Genomic DNA, 21,419 nt, shown 5'->3' on the forward strand with positions numbered 1-21,419 from the left:
CACCATCCCTCCCTTCCTCCTGCCCCCTCGCAACCGAGCACACTTTTCCCTCTGAAGGAAAGGTACAAAATTGCCAGAGGGGACTTTTTCCAATGTATTTTTCTAATATCCTCTTCAGACTTGAAGTCTCCCCCTGCATGCCTTTTTTCTTTTAAGTAAAACCCTGTCATCTACCCCATGGGGGCCGCGCTGGAATGCTACTTCAATATAAGATCTGTACCTTTGCATTCTCTGTAATGCATGCCTATGTGTGTCCAAATGGGTCTCCGCACGGGGGGAGAGAGGAAGGCAGATGGGGGGGAGGCAGGGAGTTTTCAGTCAGCGATATGGGAACAAGGTGGAACTGTGCTTTGTTTGTTGCCCTCTGCGCATACCAACGCAAAATTCAACAGCAATAAAATAAGGCACAGATGTGCATTTCTGGCTCAGACTTCAATTGTCCACAACCTTGGTGGAGGCCTGGTCACATCGTATTAAAAGGTGGATGATCTGACTCTCTCTCCCCTACTCTCCCTGTTATCTCTCCAGCATGCTGTGCTGCCTGGATGCCAGCATAGCGCACCGATAACCACAACCAGAACATCTCCCCTCATAGGTCTCCTCACCCTGTTCGGCTCGAGTCACGCCATGCTGTACCTACGGGAGTGCAGAGCTTCAAAGAGAGCGAACTCGCACACGCAACTGAGCCACAGCAGGCTGATTTTTAGCGGATAAGACAACTCCTGTCTGTTCTTTGAGAAGCATTGCCCTTTGACCCTTTGGCTTTAACGTTGACAAACTGAACTGTTCATTATTTCAATCAATCAATCAGAAATTCCTTCCTGTGTGCACCTCCTGCTTTAAATCACTCGGCATTAGCTGCTTGTCTGTATGACTCGGAAATGCAGGAAAACCCAAAAAAATGCAATGTAATGTGGAAGAAACACAGAGACATTTGATGAAAGTAAGTTGAGCAGCAAATATGCCATGCAGAGGAATAACAATAACAACCAGAATCATGTTAAATCAACCTTAAACACATTGGCCCCAGCTCTGAGGGCCTCAGGGACATTGCTGTATGGTTCTGATGAACACACCTACTGTAGTCATGAGAAATGTCCTGCCAAGCTGTGCTGCTGCTCTTCATTTTTGGTGGCAGTTGTCCAGGCTCAGGCTGAAAGGTTTTCAGCTTGCAGGCCTTGTTGTGAATAAAAACTTTACCATCTTGATAGCCTTACATCTGTTTTGTTTCGGCATAAGAAAATGCAATGCTGTAAATTGACCCATAAATCTCTTGACTTTTTCATTTAAACATTCTCTGTTGGCTTTCCAAATGTTCAGATTTGTGTTGTGTGTGATCTATGTGCACATTCACATGCACAATTTCACTTATGACCCCCGCCAGAACTGTAAACGCAGATCCCAGCAAGATGAAACCAGAAACTAAATCCGTATATTCTTTTATTAGAAATTAGGACTTAGAATTGAAAAGCCTCTTGTGGAAATTTATGAGACATGTCCTGATTTAACCTACTGAAGATTAGAGTTTGTGCTAGATTTGTTCCAGGTCACTATATCACAAAAGTAATTGCTAGCCCCTCTTTTGTTGCTTATTTACCAGTGTCTCTATTTCATAAATTTCGATCTATGTGTGTTTGTTGTTGTAATAAAAAAAAAAACACATGTCAGGAAGAGAAAGGGAGAACCAGAAGACAGTCCAAATGGCCATTTACTCTGCAGCTTTAGCCAAGCAGAGGAGGGACAGTATGGGAACCGTTTTCAGCTCCAGACCCTGCAGATTTGTACAGATAGCATATCTGCCTCTTTAACTCTGCCAGAAAGGGTTCATGGGACCCAGATCCTTCAGCAAGCATCAGTCTTTTGATGCAAAGCAGAGCAATTACAATTCCAGCTCAAATTGCCAAACTCATTGCCTCTCCATGCTGAGGCTTCAGTGGGTTTTACTCTCTATCACAAGACCACTATGTGCACGCTGTACTCTTATCTTCTGTAGCAGAGAAGAGAAAGATAGGGATAAGGAGCTGCAGAGCTACCGGGATGGGAAACAGGGTCGCTCAAACGACACACAGACAAGTAATCCCTACACTAATCACACTAATTAGTTCACTTAAAGGGGGGTTATGTCTGAATATTAGCTTTGAGGCATCTTTTTCCTTTTATCTCCGCCAGTTGGATCTGTTAGTGAAAAAAAAGCACCTGAACAAGACTGAAAAGACATCATTTGGGGGGGAAGAAGTTATACTTTTTCAAAACTTTAACAATAGATTAATGTGCATTGAAACTTCACTTTTTACTGCTTATTTTTTCAGCATCCCTTAAGTCCCTTTTGCGGAACCAATTAAACTTTTTTGGGCAGGCTCTCAATTTTTACTCGAAGAATAAAAACACCAGTTGCTTTAGCTCTTCATTTTTTGTTGAAATAACTATGACTGGCATCTTATCAGTACTTTATACACTGCAAAAAAGGTGTGTCTAAAAACAAGATCAAAACACTAAATCTGTGAGAAACTATCTTGCTGCATTGACAGATAATTTCACTTGACAAGATTTCTTAAGTTAAGATTATTAAATATAGAAATAAGCATGTTGTACGCTTAAAATAAGAAATGAACTCTTAAAACAAGCAGCGATGAACTGGCCCGAGCAGAGCGCACTGCAAATTGTTTGTTTTTTACCAAGATATTTACCAAGTGTTAGATAATTTATCTTGTTTTAAGAGTTATTTCCTATTTTAAGCATTCAACATGGTTATTTCTAGATTTAATATTCTTAATTTAAGAAATCTTGTCAAGTGAAATTATCTGTCCATGCAGCAAGATAATTTCCCTCAGATTTAGTTTTTATCTGGTTTTTAGACACACCTTTTTTTTTGCAGTATAGTACAACAAAAGTACAACAAGGATACACATAAAGGTGCTATAGAAGTTATTGTAAATAATATGGGTTATATCAAGAGTATCTGTAGCCCCATTTGCATTTTGTAATCTTTTGTTAAGATGGAATAAAGCCATGACCCCATGACCAGATGTTTAGTTTGTCAATAGCACTTTGAAGGGGATTCATACATGGTCAGTGGACACCCATAATACATTTCAGAAGCAAACATAGTTTAAGGGGGAAGTATTTATGTTCATCTTTGATGTAAGGAGGCAGAAGTGAACAGTGTTAAGTGTGTGTCTGTCTTTGAGAGTCACCCGAGCGAGTGGTGTGTGTTGTGAGCCAGTGGGCCCCTGGTCCAGCAGGTTGTGTGTGAGAGCTGCTGGTGCTGTGAGACCGTCCTGTGGTGTGAGAGCAAGGAGCTGGAATCATCCGAACCCCCTGCTGCAGCTCCAACATCTGCTCGGCCGCCGTAACCAATCACAGGGAAGAGCTCGAAGCCGTGACAAATCGGCCTGCGCGGTGATCTTTTCAGGGGATCCTGGTGGAGGGGTTGGAACAAAAGCCAACCCCCACCACCCCGAATCTCTCCCGCTGCATCCACCCTCTCCATCCTCCCCACAGCCTTCTGGCTTTGATATCTTAGACCCCTGCGTGGAGGAATAGCCTCTCCTGTTCATACCCCCACACACACCCCACCTCCATACAAATAATCCCATGGATCATGACAGAAAAATGATGAGGGTTTTAGTATCCTGAGCTTGGTTGACATACATCTACATCGCCCTTTGAAAGGTTGTTTGTGTCCTTTCTTTCCTCACCTTTCACAGGATAAATTGCGATATTCCCATGCTGGAATTCAGGGGCCTCGCCTCATCTGCAACCTCAGCGATCACACCGTCTATCTTTTTGACCCATCTCTTATCTGGCATTCTCGCTCTAAGCCGAGATAAACTCCGACAGCCTGAGGATACACAGGCGTCATGCAAGCAGATAGACATAGCAACAGCAGTTTTCCAATATGAGTTAATCAGACCACAGAAATGTAACTCGTGCATAATAAATCAGTTGTTTTGGAGGCCAGCGTTCCATTTCAGTTGTGAAAACAGACACACAGACTGCAGGACTGAAGCAGACGGCTCTGTAAGAACGGCCCAGACAGTCAATCCTCTGGCCAGCCCATCTCAGCATGCTAATGACATGGCTCTCTCTGAACATCTGAGGAATTGGCAGACAAGCAAAGGAAGGATTGGGTTCACTGAGTGAAGTGCAGAAGGTAATTATGGGATGGAGTAATGGAGGGACAGACAGAAGACACAGGGGGCACGTCGAACTATGTGGCAAAGGGCCCGTTGACACAATGGGTACCCGCACCGGGATGACATCCACTCCATCCAGATGATAGGCCGTGACCAGATAGAATTACGTCGTGCTGAAATGTGTCCGTACATTCAGGCTCATATGATCCTGTTGTTTCTCAGGACGACTTCAAACAATCAAAAGTTGAGTTGACTACTGCCAAACGCGGACACATTATAGCTCATAAGTCATGCTCAATAGATACATGATACCTCCATTTCTCTCCTCCTGAATAGCTTTTCTCCTGGTGATGCCCACATAGTGTCTGTGACGTGCCAGTTTCAGAGGGCGAGGTGGTGATTGTTGAGGGGGGAGAGCTCTTTCAGATCTTATTTGATCTGTAGAGCCAGAAATCCTCCACATTTCAACATCTCGTCTTCAGGTGAGATGACCTGAACAGTGCTTGATGAAGGTCTGTGGATCATAATAAAATAGAGTGTGCAGGATTTCAAATTGCATTTATTGATGCACTAATAGCTCTTTTTGCACTACACCTTGATTGTTTGCTTTTATTCTTCCTGTGAGTCGCTTTGGATAAAAGCATCTGCAAAATGACTAAATGTAAATGTAAGTGTACTGAACTCTGGTGTGATCTCTAAAAGTGACTTTCTGGTGATCAGACTCATCAAAGAAGAGGGGCACTTGGGCTTCCGTGGCTCTGGTTTCAGAGCAGATGTGCCCGGGTATCGGGGATCACCTGGGGAAGCCTCGGCCTCCTGGCAGGACCAGCTGCCCTCCTAAAACAGGTGCCTAATGGCTATAAAATCAGGTTCGGCCAGTTCATCGTTACCACTTGAATTTGCGCATTAGTCAATCCTCTTCCTTTCATCCTCTAGGCTGTCAGTTCTTATTCATCTAATTGGTGTTAGTGGTGAAGAGGCACTGCCCTGCCGCCCTTCACCCCGTCCACCAGCCTCCCTCCTCCTCCTCCTCCACGAGGCCCGGCCCCGGCCCTCACCAGCCGTCAGACCTCATGTCTCCAGCTCCATACATGCAAGCCCACTACTTTTATGCACCTCTGCACATTGAACTCTGTTTAACCCCTGGTGGTGATGAGTCTCTGACAGATCAGACCTGGCTAACCGTCTCACTGCTGAGAGACTGAAGGGGGCCATGGATCTGGCCTTTAGGAAGTCCAGTCTGAAGGCTTATCAAATGCCAAGACCCTGAAGCAGTTTACACTGCTTTAAAGCACTTCAGAGGCAAAGGGCAGAATTAACCCAACTTCACACAGTACCAGCTATAAGGTATTCTTGACTTACCAGCCCACTGCTGAATGATGTTGGACTCCGCGGCTGCAAAAGTTGATCTAGGATTAGCCCCATCAGTGAACTCTGTACATTACTCACATTGTGTTCCCAAACCTACCTCAGGTGAAAACAATATTTTTTCACCTGTTTGCATTTGTAAAGTTATTTTATGTGATCTCAAAGTCTATCCAAGTAACATATGGTGCTAAGGTTGAAAATAGGGTTAAGAAAAGATTGATGTTGTTGCTTTTTACTGTCAGCATTACACACATAGGATCATTATCAGTACCAAGCACAGCCATGCTCATGCCACAATGCACCGACTCTGACTCTGCACTGATGGAGAGGTAGAAATCCAAATGAAGTGAGATGGACACAGTTACAAATAAAAAAAGACCACAGTACAGACAGGAAGTGTGGAAGGCTGACAGGAAGAGGAGCCCGATTTTTACTGCTCCGGCGCGAAGAGGGAGTTTCAAAATCGAGAAAGCAGAGAGGACAAGAAGAGGGAGGAGGAGTCAAATCGACTGCCTGAGAAACGAAAACTGGCTCTCTGAAAGAGTTTCAGTCAGGAAGGCACAGTGGCTGGTGGGTAATTTATAGCACAGAAAGGCTTGTAGGGTGAAAAACATTATTTTAGCGGCCCCCACATCCTAATAGAAGCCAGATGTGGAGGGATTAACAAAGACCATTCCCCCCTTCTCTTTCTCCCTCACTCTGCCTCTCCTTCTCCCACCCTCCCCGTTTTTCTCCCTCCCCCCCTACTAGCCAGAGTCCCCACTGTCTCATTTTCTTCCACTCTCTCTTTCATACTCAATCTCAGGCTTTCCTCCACCACTCCTGCATATTTTTCCTTGAGAGTGCGAGATGCACTGGGAATACGAGAGCAGTCAACACTCTGGTTTTTGAGGTGAGACTGAGGAAAGCGTCACTGAGCCTCTCCAAACAGATCTTCTGTTTATCCCCGCTCCTGCTAGTGTGCAAACGGGAGCTTTGTGGTCACTGATGTCACCTCACTCCAGGGGTTGCCAGGCCACACGTCAGGCAGCAACAAAACAGCCTGGCATCACTTTACTCAATGCTATCAGGGCGTAATTTGTTTCTCTTTACAGTGAGGCCTCTAGGAAGGTATGATTAAACAGTAGAGAGATACTGTTGTAATGTGGCGCCAGAATCTTCAAAAGCTCTTCATAGTTGCGAGCTTGTGGCACCATCATCAAAAAAGCCAAAGTGCCATTACCTGGCCTGGCTTTGAAGGCCAACCAAGCCGCCGCGCAGCAGACATGCCAAAACCCATATCACATGGGCAAAGCAACTGCAGCACCAGAAGACAGTTAGATGAGAAAGTAGGACAGATGTTTCAAGTCTGTTTGAGTGCATTAATCACTAAAATGTGTTGAGCGAAAGAGCTGCCAATGAAAAGGGCCTGCGTTCCTTCCAGCAGAATGGTATCTGTTCCAAAGTCAACACATTATGTAAATTGAATAAGATCATTTTCGCTCTTCCCTCAACACTTACATCATCACCTGGGAATAAAGGCTTGATATTGCAACCCTTGCAACCTCAGAAGACCTCTGCTGAAGGGCGCCGAGTCAGAGCAGGTGCTTCTGGGAAAGTTTTTAAGAAAGCTTTTAATTTGTGAACAGCTGACTGTATGTTTTCAGTGCTTTGTGAATGTATGTTCATGTGTGTGTGTGCTTGCTGTTTATCCAGTAAAGCACTGTTAACTCTATGGAGTCTTGGGCTATTTTGTCCATTTTTTAATTATTTTCATGTCCTTTCGTGTCTTTGTAGGTCATTTTGTGTCTGTTGTTGTGCATTTTTTGGTCATTTTGTGTCTTTCTTGGTCATTCTTTCTTCTCATTTTGTGTCTTTTTTGGTCATTTTGTGTCTTTCTTGGTCATTTTGTGTCTTTTTTAGTCCTTTGGTCCAACATAAAATGTGATTTTGAATCTTTTTTTACTTTCAAAACACTATCATGCTCAATAAAGGATTGTAAATGTTGCAAATGTGAACAAAGGTGTCAAATATAACATATAAGAGGGTTACATCCAGTTCTATCATTTTATACTAAATATATTTGAGCTTGTCTCCAGTTTTACTTGGTATATCATCATCAAACTGAAACTGGCCTCATGGAGTTTACAGCCAGAACTTTAGAGGTAAATTTACAGTAGGGCTCCACGCTGCTTTGTTTTCTAGTCTGGATGTGATGAAGAAGTCTGGATTTGGAGCTTTTGGAGACTCCAGAGGGTTAACTATAACAGTTTGTATGTGTATAACTGGATATTAATGTACATAGTTGTGTTTGCCTATAGCCGTGGTTCCCTTGGTACATGTGTGTGTGTGTAAAGCAGCAGGGGCAGGAGCTCAGAGAATGACAGCGTGTCTGTGGCGGGCAGAAACTCGAACCCTCTGATCTCGTCTCGGAGTCTCCTGCCTCCCAGCTGTCACTGTGCCTCTGGCATCCTACTCGGCCTCTCGCCCCCCGCCCGCTCCCTTTGAAGGCGGCTACCCAGGAAATTGAAAGCTGTTTTCAAAGAAAGACAACAGAGGAGAGAAGAGCACAGACACTGCAAAAAGAAGGAGTGTGTGTGTGAAAAGGGGGTGATGGAGAGGTTTTAGGTTAAAAAGGGTTAGAGATGCTCTTCACTGATGTGAATCCATCTTTTCTGTCTATTCTAAAGTTACACTTATTAATCTTTTTGTTAATGAGAACGATGCTGACCGGACAGTGTCATCTGTGAGGACAGTGCTCCCCCTTACAATGAAGTGAATTTGCTATGACAGTGGTTGAATTTTCAGACTTAATTTGTTCATATAAAGTTTATAACATATAACACATGCCATCACACTGTACAATAACAGCTAAAAGTCTGGTCATAACATACAGTCACTATGCGTGTTTGTGTTTTTATGCACACTGTTCACTACACCTTATTTGTTTCACGGCACCTATATTTTTATACTGTACATTATATTTTATTCTGCACTACAATCAATACTCCTTCTTTCTATCTATCTATCTATCTATCTATCTATAGTTTACTTAAAGCAGGTGAGGATGCATCTCTCAAAAGGTTGATTTATGTAAATAAAAACATACTTTCTGTGACTCATAATACAGATAGAATAAAGTGATATTCTTCTGTAGATACTGTTTGTTAATAAGCATCAGCATGTATACGTGGATATAGTATAATGCACAAATTGCAAATTGAGTACAGAACTATAAAATGCACAAGAGTAGTACAGTAAAAGTCACATTGACAATGTCGAATTAAAGGTTTTCAACAGTAACTGAAATGCATAAAAAGAAAAGAAAAGAATACCAAATCCATGTAAGAATAAATAAATAAAAATATCAATACAAAAATCAAAAATTTACACTGTAAAAAAAAATCAGCTATGTTACCAGAACTTCACCACAAAAAAAATACAGTGAGTGGGTTTTTTACTGTAAATTTAAATGCAAATATCAGTTAAAAAAAATGTAGTCTGAACCATAAATAGTTTTTTATATTTTTACAGTTTAAATTTTGTATTATTCCTGTATTTACGGTCTAAAGTGTCTACTACGTTGATATACAATTTTTAATGTTTGCCCTATTTCTGATTCAATTTGACAGTGTTTTTCTGTAATTTTTAACATTTTTAACAGTGTATGATGAAAGTCTTAAGCATGGGGCGTTCCCGGTGGCACACCTGGTAGAGTGTGTACCATAGAGGCATTGTCCTCGTAAGCGGGCGGGCTGGGTTCGAATCCGACTCAGAGCCCTTTCCCGCATGTCTTCCCCTGGGTCTCCCCCTTCACTCTGTCTCTATCAATAAAGCCCAAAAATGGCCAAAAAAGATCTTTAAAATTTCTTTTAAAAAAGAAAGTCTTAAGCATAAGAAATAAAAGCATGAGTAAAAAAGAAGCATGAGTAAAAAAGAAGAAGTAAAACAGGTTAAAGTGAGCCAGTTGGTAGCGAAGGGGCTGTGGTGTGTGACCACATGTTCTCAGTGTTTGTACAACAGATGAACCGAGCCCTCTGACCTGATGTGCTGCTCTCTCTGAAGCCTTCAGGACTCCCAGGGAGGGAATCACTCTTACAGTAGAGTTTCCTTCAAACTCTCCCTCCTCACGTCTCCGAGACAATACGGGAGTGTGCCAGAGCGCCGGGGTTCCAGTAGTTCTGCTGAGGTTTACACTGGAATAACATTTTGATGATCCATGTCTCAGAGGACAGGAGCCAGGCAGAGGGCAGATGGTTGTGTGGTTTGGCCCAACAGCGGACAGCTCCCAAGACAGGCAAACAAACAGTGATGGACAGGTGGGCGTCACATGGGTGTGGAGCAGCCAGGCTGGCAGTCAGATGGAAAGCAGCAGCAGAGGATTCAGATTGGCATCTTGGCACGAAGGGTCAGACCGACGAACGGGTCTCCTGGCCAACAATAATGTCTGCCTCATTAGATCTGGACCACGAGACTGACCAGTTGTTCCAGAGAGGAAAGAGCTTGTGAAGCGCGCCTGGTCAGGACTGTAAAGTTTATAAATGCAACAGATGGGTTAACACACTGTTAAATAACAAGGTGGAGAGTTTGGTTACTGTTTATGGTGATGAGACACTCAGTGTGGTATTCTTTCAACCTCTCAAAGTGTCTTTGCTGCCTTTACCCTAATTCAGTTACTGCTTTCTATAAAAGCGTGCCACATTACGTTTCTGTTTTATATTGATGCACATTTTTAACATACATAAAACCAATAATTGCAAATGCATGCAACCCTCTTTAGTGAGAGTAAAACTGGGGTAACACTTTACAATAACCAACTAAATGATGTTATTATTAACCTTTTAGAAAGTGCTATACATATTTAATCTTTAAATGTTTTAAACCAATTTCTTAAAGATGAATCATTTCAAAATCATTAACATACTTAATATGGTTTTAAAACGTTAAAATGAGTGCAACTAAAACTATTGATGAACTTTTAATTATAATTTAATTGTTTGATCATAGTAAAGTAACTATAAACTTACATTAATATACAATCTATTTGTAATTTATAAATGATGTAGTTAGTTAAACATTAATAAATTGTGTATTTACCATTCTAAATGGCCTATATATGGTTTATAAATGATGATTAAACATTAACATAACATGTTTACCATTTATAAATGATGGTTATTGTAAAGTGTTACCGAAACTGGCTATGCAATCTTTTATTATTCCTGTTATTTTGATTGATGACTAGAACCAAATATAGATAATAATCATGTGTCCAAAATGTCTTTATCAAGTAAGTTCTGACATAGTGAACATTTAACGCAAGACTGCTCAGCTGATTGTCATCTTCCGGTATAATATATCAAGATGTCTTAGTCTCTGGACAGCATGAAACGTGGCCAATACTTGACATGAAAGAACAAATAAAACTTGCCCAATTCAACCAAATTCCTAAAGACCTTTCTCCAAGTTTCTATTGTACGTGGATTAGATAGTCAAGATGAGCTCCAACTTCTGATGAAACTACACTTTAGCCTGGTTTATTCACTCCAGATCAGTTGATGGAAACCTTAACTTGCTTTTCTTTTTTTGCAACATTTCCAGTTTGTTTCACAATGAGTCTCTATCATCAAAACAAAGGAGAAAGTTGCACTTTGTACAGAATCAAGATGTTTTCCTGATAAAAGCATGAACATTTAACTGCCACAAAGCAAAGAAAATCAATCATCAAGAGACATATAGAAATGTTTCCATACAAAGCCAAAGTGAACCATGTTTAAGGGTGTGACTATCCGTGGAAACAACACATGCAACATGCATAAAACCCGCAACTGATGTTTGGTCCTCATTCTCTGGAAGATATCAGAATGGAATGAGTGGAAAAAGAAAACTGCAGAAAGGAAACAAGAAAAGTGGATGAACCGAAGCGGGAAATACATTTCATCACAGACTTGCTTTGCACTGAACATCAAAGACAACAGTGTAAAAGTTTCAGAGGATGGATTTTATAGCGATGTTCTTAAAGTCAACACCCCAAAATGAGTTTGATATTCCTCTCCCACTTTATTCCTAAATGTGACATGTTTTTCTCTCTGTCCCTGATATGTTCTCTCTGTGACTGTATTATGTCTGCCTGTACTTCTCTCGAACATCACACAGTCCATTCATGAGTAGACAAGAGAGCTCCCCTGCACTACAGAGCTCGCTTCTACTGTTACACTGTAGCGCCAGCTGGACCAAAATATTTGCAGGAGTAAACCATTACATGGATAAATATGAGTAAGGGAAAGCATGAAACCATGTAATTATGGAGTGCTACAGCCTGAGGGGTTGGAGGGTTAATTCACCCAACTCTAAATGTTAACAGAGTACAGATCTCTACTCCATTCACACAACAGACTTCCAGAGCGCCTGTGAATGGGATAAGCCTTTTTTCTTCTTAATAACAGTCAGACATATCTTTTCTAGTAACGGTAGCAGCATGAGTCAGACCTGAGGAGGAAAATGAAACCCCTGCTGTGTGATTTTCCAGTGTTAAATGGAAGATAGTAGATGATATCTTTACAGTTTGTGATTTTTCTAATAGATTAAACTCAGCGCTGGTCTGTAACTCTGTAACTTTGCCTCCCACAGGAGGTTGTGAGTTCACAGCAGCTTCTTATCACTTTCTGATGTCTTTTCTTCTTAAAGCTGCCTCTGTATCCATGGCAACAGGTCTACAATGGTGTAATGGAGACACACAAAGCGGCTTGAGATGAGTTGACTCACACTGTAAAGGAACATGTACAAACACATGCAGGCTGGTGCATCGAGATGAAGCCAAGACCACAAAAACCACCAGAAACATGGATCAAACAGATCCTCAGATATTTAAGAGATGCACAATCAGCATTTAACTGGAGTACTGCATAGTGCTGAAGAAGACTTTAAACTTTTATCTCAAACCAGCTTTTGACTTGAACAGAACTGATAAAGAAATTTCTTTAGGTTAAAAGGATCGACATTTGTTGAAATACACTAATTCACGTCCTTGTTGAGAGTTAAGGTTCTCTCACATCACTGCATGGTTACTAGCAACCTTGGGTTAAGTTAAGATAAACGTTAATTAGTCCCAGGAGGGCTTCCGGTATGGTGCGGTAGCGAGCAGCAGCGTGGCATGGTCTCTCCCCCGTTCAGTACCCAGCAAATTATCTTTCACCAGCTGAACCAGCATAGAAACGTGTCAAAGTGTCCTCTTAACTTCACTTCACAATGCCAAAGTCTGCAAAACAACAAAAAGTTGACCAGTCCCGGGACACGGCAGAAGAGCCTGTTGACTCGGGCGAGGCTAACGCTAACACCGAGCATGATGCTACCGCTAAAAGCTCGTTGCCGGAGTTTTCTACTGAAGCGCTGCTTAAACACATTGCTACTGTCGTTGCCGAGGAAGGCAAGCGGACGCAAACTATGATCCAGCGGGTCTTCACCAGCTTTGAATCGCTACTGGAGGAAAAAGTTGACAGCATGCTGAAACGCATTGATGAGGTCGCAGCATCTACCGAGTCCCTCACGGCACGCCAGACCGAATACGAGGCCCGTGTCTCCGCCTTGGAGGACGACGTTACTCCGCTGAAGAGGAAACTAACCGCGATGGAGAAAGTAAATGCCGAGCTGACAACTAAAGTCACAGACTTAGAGGGTCGCTCCCGACGAGACAATATCAGGATCTTAAACCTAAAGGAGTCGACTGAAGGCGGTGACCCGGTTCGTTTCTTTGAAAGTTTCATTCCCAAAGTGTTGGAGCTCCCGGTCGAGTCCATTACAATCGACCGCGCACACCGAGGTCTCGGGCCGCCTTTGGAAGGTCGCCCTCGCCCGGTCATTGTCAAGATCCATCGTTCCAGAGATGTCTCCATGATATTGTCCGCGGCAAGACGCAAAGGATCCATCCAACATGACGACCAACCTATTCGCTTCGCCCCCGATATCCCGCCGCTGGTCCGGTCTGCACGCAGAGCTTTCAACCCTGTTTGCTCCGAGCTTATTAAGCGAAACATCCGCTTCCAGATGATCTTCCCTGCCGTGCTGTCATTCAGGGTAAATGGGGTACAGAAGTCATTCAAGGACCCAGAGGATGCAAAGACATTTTTGGACGGTAACATATGATCAGTGTTTTTCACGTTTTCTGCCTTTCATTGTACTTCTGACAGCTGGTGAGTCAGACATTTAACTCCAATGCCCTGCTCCCCACACATCACATCAGTTAACCCCCCCCCCCCCCCCCCCCCCTTATTTTTTATTTTTATTTTATTTGTTTGTTTATTTATTTTATTTATTTAATTTTATTATTATTATTGTTATTTATGTATTTATTTATTTTTTCTTTATATCTTCTTCCCCTTTATCATTCGTGGTTGATATTTCTAATTGCACCCCTTAACTTTCAGCGTGGTGGTGGAGTGATGGGTCATGCGCTTTTTGTTGTGTTTTTTTTTTCCTTCCCCAAATTATGCAGCCATCTGGGCGGGGGAGTTGGCCATCTCCTGGTGATGTTTGTTTTTACTCATTAAGGAAGCCTTTTCATTTTTTAAGCTAGTTTAAGTTGTGACTTTGACACCGCCTTGTGGTTTTGAAGTTTTGGTGGAGACTAGCTTATTTATTTCTTCCTATAGGAGTTGTAGACATGGGTGTTCTTGTCTTCTCCTTGTTTTATGTTTCTATTTTTATTGTTCAGATGTTATTGAGTTATTGCAGGTCCAGAGGTTCTTCCTTGCCCCTTTACTTTCCCTGCCTGAGATTCATATCCATAGCCTTCGATTACGCTGCCCTCCTTTTGCCTCTGTTTATATATTGTAATGGGTGATGGTTTCCAGTTGAAAGTCCTGAGTCTTAATACAAGGGGTTTAAATAATCCAGTGAAAAGAGTTGCTATTTTCGAACTCCTCCGCAAACAAGGCGCTCATTTTGCTATGCTACAGGAAACTCATCTGGTTAGTCGTGATGTGAACCGTTTATCTAATAGATTTTTCCGGATACTTGCTCATTCTTCTGCCACCAACAAAACCAAAAGTGTTGCAATTATCTGCCGTCGCAATTTGCGCTTTAAATTGCTGGATACATGGTCTGACAATAAAGGCAGAATAACTATTGTCAAAATTCATATAGAAAACACAAACATTGCACTTGTATCGCTTTATGCTCCTAATTCCTTTGACTCACAATTTTATGAACAGATAACTAAAATTCTACTTGATCTTCCTGACTTCAAGCTAATCATAGGTGCTGATTTTAATGCTGTATGGGACCACTCTTTAGATAGATCCGGTCAATCTGAAAACAGAGATCAAAAGCAGTGTTCTGATGCCTTGCGATCTTGGTCAAATAACATTGGAGTGGTGGATTTATGGCGTTTGATGCACCCTACTTCCAGAGATTTTACCCACCTCTCAGCAAGACACAAGTCCTTTTCACGGATTGATTTTGTTTTTGCTTCTAGAGGCTTGTTCCAAAAAATTATGGAGGTCTCTCTTCTGCCAGTCACTCTTTCAGATCACAAGGCTGTAGTTGTTCTTGCCCTGATTCGGTCTTCGCCATTGCGAGCTCCTAAATGGCGTTTTAATACTACCTTACTTCGTGACAAGTCATTTAGAACTCAGTTCATGGCTCAACTTAGCGAATTCATCGATATAAACAAGGGGTCAGTCAATGACCCAAGAATACTCTGGGACGCAGTTAAGGGTTTTATTAGAAGTAATGCTACACTTTATGCATCTAATTTGAGGAAAGCCCGCTCTTCCAGGCTGACTCAGCTGGAGCACAAACTTTCAGCATTGGATAACTTATTACAACAAAATTTTGACGATCAGATTGCATTACAGTATGACTTGGTGAAAAAAGACATTAATGCTATTCTCAAACGGCGTGCTGAATTCTTGATCCATAGAACACGGCAAACATATTATTTTAATGGCGCTAGACCCAGTCACTTGCTCTCACTGAGGCTGAAGGCTAATGAACATTTCGCTGACATCACCTCCATTAGATCAGAAGACGGGCATTTGTTAACAGATCCCTCTGAGATTAATGCCTGCTTTCGCAGTTTCTATGCTGACTTATATAACTCAGAGGTTTCTCACGATGAAGACTCATGCAACAACTTCTTGAGTTCCATCCAGCTACCTAAAATGACAGACGATGGCTCCCCAAGTTTAAACGCCCCTATCACTCTAAACGAGCTTAAGGCTGCAGCTGACGATATGCACAAGGGCAAATCTCCTGGCCTGGACGGGATCCCCCCAGAATTTTACACAACTTTCTGGCATAGTCTGGGGCCCTTATTTCTTGATATGATTCAGGCCTCCTTGGAGAGAGGCGCTTTCTCTAGAGATGTGAATGTAGCTATCATTTCACTGTTGTTAAAAAAAGATAAAGACCCTTCTGAATGTGCCAATTATAGACCCCTATCCCTTTTAAATGCTGATATAAAAATTTACGCTAAGCTTCTTGCACGTAGGCTCCAACCCTTTATGATGAAACTCATTAACTGTGACCAAACAGGTTTCATCAGATCCAGGCAGCCTTCAGACAATGTGAGGAGATTAATACACATAATACACGGCGCCTCCTCATTACAACTACCATCAGCTGTCTTCTCATTAGATGCTATGAAAGCATTTGACCGTTTGGAGTGGCATTATCTCTGGTCAGTACTGGAGGTCTTCGAGGTGGGTCCTCACTTCTTACATATGATTAAAGTTTTATATACCAATCCAACAGCTATGGTACTTACGGGCAGGACTTGTTCGTCCCTATTTAACATTGCGAGGGGCTCCAGACAGGGATGTCCACTGAGTCCTCTCCTGTTCGCGCTCTCTCTGGAGCCTCTCGCTCAGTCAATCCGAATGTCTAAAGATATCACTCCTATCACTGTGTTTGGGACCTCACATTATATATCTTTGTACGCGGATGATATCCTCTTATATTTAGGGAACGCTCAGCAGTCTCTACCTGATGTTCTATCTATTTTCCAACGTTTTAGTGATATATCTGGGTACAGAATAAATTGGACAAAGTCGGCTTTGTTACCTCTGAATGACCAAATGAGAGGCGTAGCTTTACCTGCGAATATACCAGTAGCCAACCACTTTAAGTATTTGGGAATTAAGATTAGTTCATCAGTACAGTCCATTGTCAAGTCCAATTATGAAGATACTTTATCAAATATAACCCGTGACCTTGATAAATGGTCCGCGCTGCCTAATTCTCTTAGATCTCGTGTATCGATCATTAAAATGAACGTGCTTCCCCGGATTAACTTTGTGAGCGCGATGCTGCCCTTGCCACCACCCCCACTTTTTTGGGACAAGGCCCAGAAGATAATTTCTAACTTTGTCTGGAATAAGAAGCGTCCTCGTCTCAGATTATCCACAGCACAGAGAGATAGAGCTGATGGGGGTCTCTCACTGCCTAACCCTAAATTATATCACTGGGCTTTCGCTCTGCGCCCTCTGATCAGCTGGTTCGACGAGGATATCGAGACTTCATGGCGAACACTGGAAGAGAATATGGTTCGCCCATTGAAACTAAATGAAATCTTATTTTCCAATGTTCCCCTAAAGAAATCTCAAGTTCGCTATGGTCCCATTGTGACTCACGTATTAGCAGTCTGGAGGGCAGCGGAAAAAGTGTGTGGTATTTCATCTAATTGGAACCCTTATTCACCTATTTTTTATAATGATCGTTTGTTGATTGGTAAATCCCCAATTAAATTTGGTCAGTGTCGCCAGTGGTATGACAAGGGGATCCACTCCCTTGGTGACATTTTTGGGAACAGGGGCCTATACTCTTTTGAAGAGCTTACAGGTCGGTTTAACTTGCAACATTCCACTTTTTATTTCTACTTGCAGCTGAGAACAGTCATGAAAACATATGGTGTACCCTGGCAAGGTCCTCTGGAGGATCATTCATTAATCAAACTTTTGCATCAGGCCCGGGAATCTAGAAAAATTGTATCTAAATTGTATCGCTATTTCCTAGAAAAATCTTACGTCACGCTGCCAGTTGATACATCTTGGCGGGCCGATATTCCTGACCTTGACCCCGACTTCGACTGGGATGGGGTCTGGGATACAGTTAAACAGTCATCCAGAAACCCTGACCATCAACAGATCCATCTAAATTTCATTCATAGAACTTATATGACTCCTCGTAAACTTTACAGTATGAAAAAAAAAGATAATCCAAACTGTACATTTTGTACTATAGGCACTGTGGGCACCTTTTTCCACATGATTTGGGAATGCCCAGGGGTTGCAAATTTTTGGAAAATGGTGCAAAGTGAACTGTCATTGCTTATATCCCTTTCTATTCCCCTGTCCCCAGCTGTTTTTATTTTAAATGACCTCTCTCAACTGAAACTTACGAATTCCCCAAAGCGCGTGTTTCTGGCTGGCCTAACTGCAGCTAAAAAAATGATCGCAACAAGGTGGAAACCGCCCCATATACTAACTCGGCGTCAGTGGCTGCTCAACTTCATAGATGTTGCGCTTCTGGAATTGTCCACAGCACGTGTACATGGTGCAAAAGAGGAAGTGACATTGTACTGGGCTCAAACAGTCGAGGCTCTTAAAGGCATTTTGGTGTGAACTGCCCCCCCCCCCTCTGGTACTGTTCTGTATTTATATGTATATGTTCCCTGTTTGGGTTTTACTGTGTACTGCAAATTGTGGATGACATTAACCTAGTTGATAGATCTAACCAGGTTGCACATCAATGGCACTATTTTCCTTTTGCGTTTGACATTCTCTGTATTTAATTACTTGCCTTTTGTATTTTTATTATTTATTTGTTGAGTTATTTTCAGTTATATTTATTTCATTTTCATGTTTTCATTGATTTATTATTATGATTTGCCGTGTATGTGTGTCAAATCCCAATAAACATTTGATCACAAAAAAAAAAATTAGTCCCAGTTTTAATTAGAAACTCTCCAGGGTTTAAAATGCCTCGTTGATGCCAGAGTTCAGAGGAGAATGGCCAGACTGATTTGAGATGTTAGAAAGGCAACAGTACCTGGAATAACCACTCGTAAGACAGCGGAGTAGCTTCTCTCACAGGCTGCTCCAGCTCCGCTGCCGTAGGGACAGATATAGATAATCTTTCCTGCCACATACAGTCGCTATGCACTTTGTGTTTTTTATGCACACTGTTCACTGCACCTTAATCTTTTCACGGCACCTATATTTTTATACTATTATTTATATTTTATTCTGCACTACAATCAATACTCCTTCTTTAGACATTTTTATTGCTTGAATATGCCTAGGTTGTTCTTTTTATTTAATTGTGTTGTTATTGTCTCTGTGTGTAATGTCTGTAATCTATCTATGGTCACACACACATTCACACACACATTCATACTGGTGGCAGAGGCTCCCCTAAACGGTGCCACCATTGGGAATTCATTCTCACACTGATGAATGCAGCATCAGGAGCAATTTGGGGTTCAGTATCTTGCCCAAGGATGTAGGCTGCCACGGTCAGGGATCGAACCATCAACCCTCCGATGAGAAGACAATCACTCTACCAACTGAGCCACAGCCGGCCCATCTATCTATCGTTTCCCTGCTCTGGTAGCACTATCAGTTCCTACCAGAGCAGGGGCGTCCCTCTCTACCTTTAAAAACCTCCTGAAGACCCAGCTCTTCAGAGAGCATCTTCTCTCCTAGCACCACACCACAACTCTACTCCTTAAAGAATTGTCACTAGCACTTATTGCTGCACTAACGGCTCTTATTGCACTACACCTTGATTGTTCCCCTTTTTTCCTGTAAGTCACTTTGGATAAAAGCGTCTGCTAAATGACTAAATGTAAATGAGATGTTAGAAAGGCAACAGTAACTGGAATAACCACTCGTTTCTAAATGCACAACGGGTCTAACCTTGAAGCAGATGGGCTCCAGCAACAGAAGACCACACCAGCCACTTTATTAAGAATGGGGAAAGAGGTAGCATGAGTCCACTGAAAGGTTACAAAGTCTGCCTTCCAGCTCCTCTAACACTCACTGATTAATTTTGCAGGTTGCATAGCTTCAGATGTGGTTTGTTTGTTTATTGTTTAGTTTTTTTCATTGCTGAGGCAGGCAGTCACACGAACATCTACTGTAGCTTAATAAATATTTATTTGATGTTTGAAAAACTGGCAAATTAACTTAATGATTGTTAGAAGTTATGGGGCTTTGACATTTTCACAAGGCTATTATTTTGCCATGAATTATAGTTATGTTATTATGTGTAATGAAGATTCAATTATATTATAGTTAAGTTCAAAGTATTCGTGTGTCTGTTTGGTTTTCTTCTGCCTCCGTCTACATCTCCTCCTCCACTCTCTAATCAACAGCAATAAGTTTTGTGACCTGCATCCCCAGGTGTGGAGGTGAGGGGTCAAAGCTTTATGGTGGAGCGGGTGGGGGTCGGGACCTGTGCTCCGTGGAATTTGAGTGTCACCATGGCAATCACAATGGAGCGGTGAGAATGACAGGTAGCCCCTGGGGGCTGTAAATAACAGATATGCTCTCATACTTATGGGAAGGGAGCAAGAGGGGGGACTAAAAGCCTGGTGCAGCTCAAAACAGGAAATGAGTATAAGAGGGAAGGACAGGGAAAACAAAAACAGACAAATGGGAAAAGATAATTGCATTTGAGGAGCAAAGGAATGCCACCAGCTGAAGGGCAGAATCTCATATCCCGCACATAAAACCTCATGAAAAGTATACATTCAAAAGTTTATAAAGGACCCTTAACTTGCTCCAGTACTGTAGCGTGTTTCTGATGAAATATTTGAATTCCATCGGTTTGATTTATCGGTTTGGAGTCCCAAAACAGAAAATTGGAGCGATAAATTGGCACAGGTGGCTTTAAAGGAAAAGTGGGGTGTTTTTGCAAACATGAAATATAAGGAGACAGAATTACATCATGAAAAGCAATAACGAAAGTCACAGAGGAGACAAAGAATGATAAACATTTTTTCATAACAGAGATCAAGTAAAAACAATAAATACATGTGAAAATGTTGAACTGGATCCCTTGAAATTTGTTTTATAACAGTCACATTTTGAAATCTGGATATAAAAACAAGCTTCAGGCACATAAGAAACATCTTAGTTCTTGGGAACCGAGTACGAGATTGTAAAAATCGTTCAGATCACTGGAGGCACTGTGAGGAGACACAAGTTTGAGACGGGGCCAGCTTCATCCCAACACTTTTGCTTGTCTGGCTCGTCAAAATGCGGAATGAGGAGCAGAGAGGAGGCAAGTTGTTTGAACGTGTTTGAATAGCGCAAGCAGAGACACAGGCCAGCAACACTTTTCTTTGGACAGAGCGAGCAGGAGACAGTGGCGTGTAATGCAGCTCGTTTCTCCTGCAGGCTCCAGAAAATTCCTCTAAGCAAACACACATGAAGGGCCGGTGCCAAGGAGGGGCAGGGGGTACAGGAGGAGGGAGCGTGGTCAACATTAAAACACATGAGCGTATGAGTGCGGAGAGGACAATCATACACTGTCTGATTTTACTTTTGAGGCCCGACTGTATCTGAAATAACTTCCCTGAACCAGGTAATGATGGAAAACCTCTTTAGGATGTGGAAAACTTAAAGAGATTACTACTAACTAGAAACATATTTGGAAAACGTAACCACACAAACGGACGTAATTCAGTTCTACCGAGCGTCATTATGTCCACTGGATTTGTAAACTGATTGCTTTTTTCTTTTTTTAGCTGCATGATCAGTAAAGTTTCCATGTTTTTCCCTCTTTTTTTTGCATGCACAATGACTCCATACAGGCCGGCACTTATTGATCTGCCCGAACAATTCAAACTAGAGCTGGAAACTAGATACAGCAGCTCTTTCTGCACTCTGTCAGTTGATCCAAGAGAGAATAAGGGACTCAGGTGTATACAAA

The 21,419-nt window shown here is 42.1% G+C and overlaps 1 protein-coding gene across 1 annotated transcript in view; it reads right to left on the reverse strand.

Annotated features, from left to right (window-relative positions):
• Nucleotides 1-21,419, reverse strand: part of cdon (cell adhesion associated, oncogene regulated) — an 89,561-nt gene that overhangs the window by 56,868 nt on the left and 11,274 nt on the right. The window lies entirely within an intron of this gene.

The sequence above is a fragment of the Centropristis striata genome, chromosome 4, assembly GCF_030273125.1.
Source record: "Centropristis striata isolate RG_2023a ecotype Rhode Island chromosome 4, C.striata_1.0, whole genome shotgun sequence".
NCBI lineage: Eukaryota > Metazoa > Chordata > Actinopteri > Perciformes > Serranidae > Centropristis > Centropristis striata.